Here is a 4658-nt window from a genome sequence, read left to right on the forward strand (position 1 = left end):
TTATCCACAAATAAAATTTTATTGATATTTTTAGAAAAAAAACTAAAAAAAAATGGAAAATGAAAATGTCCGTAAAGAGCTCAAAATAAATCAAAATATTTTCAAAATTTTACCGTGTATAGAAAATGCAAATATAAACAACCTGTGAAAATTTCATATATCTACGGTCATTTGTTTTAGAGTTACACCAAAAACCAAAATCGATTTTGTTAAAAATCGATTTTGCGTAAAAATTCCTGTTTTTCCTTAATTTTTCTTTTGTTTTTCACGTCGCTTTTGAAAACTACTGGGAAATTTTTACTTTTGACCCCCCAAAGTACCAACTAGATTCACTTTCCAATCATAAAAGTTACTGTTGAAGAAAATCGAAGCAGTTTTACTGTCCTAAAAGGTGATGACAGACACAAAAAAAAAAAAAAATAAAAAAAAAAAAAAAAAACACACATCATTGTAAAATCAATACATTCATCGTTTCACTCAGAATCTAAAATTAAGAACTAAACTAGATACTAATAAGTAATTTTTTTTTATATATTACTGTGCTTTTAATTTTTAGTACTTTAGTATTGTGCACTAATGAATTTAATGTTACCTAATAAAATTACTGATTAAGATATGATTATTAAAACTATCACAAAGATTCATGCATATTTTATGCCTCTGAACTTGTCTTTATAAATAATTCAAACACTTAATACCTTCATGAATATTAATTTATTAATTTATTACAAATAAATAATTACTTAAATATCAAGGATGTAACAACTAAACTATATACTAATAAATATATTTATTTTTTATTTTTTTTTTAGCACTTTAGTACTGTACACTAATACTAATGTAATACAATGCAAATTTAGGCCTCTGAACTTCCTAATATATAATGCAAACACTTAACACCTTCACGAATACAAATTAATTAATTTAATACTAATAAATATTTACTTAAATATCAAGGATGTAAGAACTACACTAGATACTAATAAATGCTTTTTTCTTCTTTTTTCATACTTCTTTGTATTTAATTTTTAGTACTTTACTACTGTATCCTAATGTAATTTAATGTTAACTAATAAAATTAATGATTAAGCTAAGAATAATAAATCTATGACAAAGATTCATGCATATTTTATGCCTCTGAACGAGCCTCTGAACTTGTCTTAATAAATAATTGCCCAACATGTATACAATCATCATGAATATTAATTAATTCATTTATTACTAATAAATATTTATGTATTTTTATTATGTACTTAAATATCAAGATTGTAAGAACTACACTAGATAGGTACTAATAAATGCTTTTTTCTTCTTTTTTTCATACTTCTTTGTATTTAATTTTTAGTACTTTACTACTGTACCCTAATGTAATTTGATGTTAACTCCTAAATTTAATGATTAAGCTAATATTATTAAAACTATGACAAAGATTCATGCATATTTTATGCCCCTTTACTTGTCTTAATTAATAATAGAATAACCATTGTATGAAATCTTGCATGAATATTAATTAATTCATTTAATACTCATAAATATTTACTTAAATATCAAAGTTGAAATTAAAAGCTTACAATTAATGAACAATTATTATAACATTGATGATACTATTCAGTATACTAAGTTAACCTACAGATTTTGAAAATAATCATACAAATTAAGAACTAAACTAAATACTAATAAAAAATTTTTTTTTGGATTTTAATTTTTAATTATTTTTTTCATATTACTATGTATTTAGTTTTTTAGAACATTAGTACTATAAACTAATGTAATTTAATGTTTTCTAATAAAATTATTGATTAAGTTAATATTATTACTATGGAGAAATATGACAAAGATTCATGCATATTTTATGCCTCTGAACTTGTCTTTATAAATAATGTAATGAACTTATGCTTTCATGAATACTAATGAATTCGTTTGATAGGTACTATCTATTATACACATTTTTTTTTAGTATGTCTTTAATTTTAGTACTTTACTACTGTACGCAACTATAAATTAATGATATTGTGCACAATAATTGATTAAAACTTTGACATTGATTTATTCAGCCATATTTACCTATATGCGTTTGAACTAGTGTTAAAATTATTTGTGATCCAAGCAGAAGAATACTTTTCTGTATCATAAATCATAATCTAAGCTACACATTTAGGAAATAATAAACAAAAATTATGGGCTATTAGACCTAATATAAACATTTTTATATATTATTACAAATTTAAGTTTTACTACTGTATGTAATCATAGTTCAATGTTACCTCCTACAATTATTTATTAAGCTTTACTGATTGAAACTATGACAATGATTAACACCCCTGCGCCACTGCCGACGACTGAATTAAACTGTTCGTGGCAAAAGAATTTTCAGTGTTTTTCGAAAAATTTGAATAACCAGTTTCTATACTACAGATATTAGAATTGCCTCTTGTTTTAATAATGTAATAGGTACCCATCGAGCGTTACGTGAAAACGATAACATTAGAAAATTTTGACTGGCCAAGCGAAACAACGTCGTATAAGATGTTTTCACATCAAAAATTTGTTTTTAATGAATAAAAAAATACAAAAAAAGAAATATTCAGAATACCTATGTACCTAAAATATATTTTTTCAGAAAGTATTTAAAATAGTATTTGAATGAAAAAAGTATTTTAATACATTTATTATAATACTTTACAACACTGGCGTGAAATATAGTGATTTTTAAGGGCACGGGCCGCATCGCAAAGTTTTGTAAATACGTAGGTACCTATCTATTTGCGAAAATGCACAGAATATAATATATTGCAGACATCGAGTGTTGGACACTTGACTCATGCACTTAGTTCACCTCGTTGCAGTATAAGGTTTATGGAGTATATTTATTATCAAGAATTTGAATGTGATGTTAGTAATTTTATAAGCTTATACATTTTTAAAAAAGGTTCTGATTGATGTTCAGCTTACTATAGTGTGGAACTCTTCTAAATAATGAATTAATTTGTTAAAGATTTTGAACGTTTTTTAAATGTCTAGTAATGATTGTTAATTACCTACCTACAAATAGCTCTGTGTAATATAAACGACAACTCTTACATAAAAAATTGCATCACAAAATATTTATAAAATGTGCATGATAATTAAATTTAAAAAAAGAAATTGTTTAAGTAGGTAATTTAAACTATAAACTTATAATGTTTTTTAAGTTGTTTCCAGGGCTTGCATTCGGAAAAAAAATCCGTTTTATGTTATTTACAATTAAAATGTTACACAATTATTGCGTTAATCGTTATTTAAAATAGGTAGTGACGTAGTGTTGATATCTATTAAATTTAAAAATAATGACTAATGTTGATAGGTAATGGCCCGGATACGGAATATAACTAATATAATCGATTCTTAGATTATTTGCTTGAAATAAATGTTTCAACGGAACTATAATAGACTTTTAAATAAATAGAATTAAAAATATTTCGTTTTGCGTCATTTTTTGTTCAATAATATTTTATAAATTACGTTTAGTGTTATTTTTCGTTAAATAATATTCTATAAATTACGTTTTGACTTTTGAGTTATGTTTTGTTTAATAATATATATAATATTATATTTTGTTTATTGTTATGTTTTGTTTTTCGGTATTTAATTATTTTTGATTATCGCTTTCCATTATAATAACGTTTACAAATTTCAATCGTTTTTTTGTCAAATATAACCTTATAATCATAATGTTATTTATTGTTACGTTTCCAAGACCTGATTGTTTTTGACTCATAATTTTTTACATATTTTATTAGTTATTTTTAGTTTATTGTACCTACCTTAATCTTTTATTAAGTTTTTGAAGTGTAAGGTGTTTGAAATTGTGAATTTTACCATTAAGTTTAAAAGTATAACTTTTTTTTAAGAACTTTCATTTTAATTGATTTAATGAAGTAGGTACATTTTATGAAAATAATGAATTGGCTTCAATGGATCAAAATCACATCAGTTTTTATTCATAAATTAAATAATATTTTTTCTGAACTAAGGCACTGAACTCCTCTACTGAATTTATATTTTCGTGAATTTTACTTCATTTTCACAATATTTGAACTTTAAATGCTTAAAAAAAAATATTGTGAGTGGGTTTTAATTTTTTTCATCTGTCTTTGAAACAATATATTTGGAGCCTTGTATTAAATTTTCAAGCTTATTTACCCAACAAATAAAATTTTATTGAAATTTAAATAAAAAAATAAAAAAAAATGTTGAAAATTGTATCCTTTATAGAAAATGCTAATATAAGCAACCAGTGAAAATGTTATGTTGGTACATAATGGTAATTTGTTTTATAGAGTTACACTTTAGACCAAAATGGATATTGTGAAAAACCGATTTCGCATAAAAATTCTCGTTTTTCCTTAATTTTTATTTCGTTTTTCCCGGCGCTTTTGAAAACTTGGGAATTTTAAATTTTTACCTCTCAAATGCACCAACTAAATTCACTTTCCCATCGAACAAGATACTGTTGAAGAAAATCGAAACAGTTTTATTGCCCCAAACGGCGATGACAGACACAAAAAGAATAAAAGAATTAAATAAAGAAAAAAAACCACATTATATCACTGTAAAATCAATACCTGCATTCATCGCTCCGCTCAGAATCTAAAACAACTTTATTAAGAGGACGTTAT

At 24.2% G+C, this 4658-nt stretch overlaps 1 long non-coding RNA gene across 1 annotated transcript in view; it reads left to right on the top strand.

Annotated features, from left to right (window-relative positions):
• Positions 1-953, top strand: part of LOC115033342 — an 11038-nt gene extending 10085 nt beyond the window's left edge. Inside the window, exon 3 of the long non-coding RNA XR_003838655.1 lies at positions 813-953. This is a non-coding gene — a long non-coding RNA (uncharacterized LOC115033342). The remainder of the gene's footprint in view (positions 1-812) is intronic.
• The last annotated feature ends 3705 nt before the right edge of the window (positions 954-4658 follow it).

The sequence above is a fragment of the Acyrthosiphon pisum genome, chromosome X, assembly GCF_005508785.2.
Source record: "Acyrthosiphon pisum isolate AL4f chromosome X, pea_aphid_22Mar2018_4r6ur, whole genome shotgun sequence".
NCBI lineage: Eukaryota > Metazoa > Arthropoda > Insecta > Hemiptera > Aphididae > Acyrthosiphon > Acyrthosiphon pisum.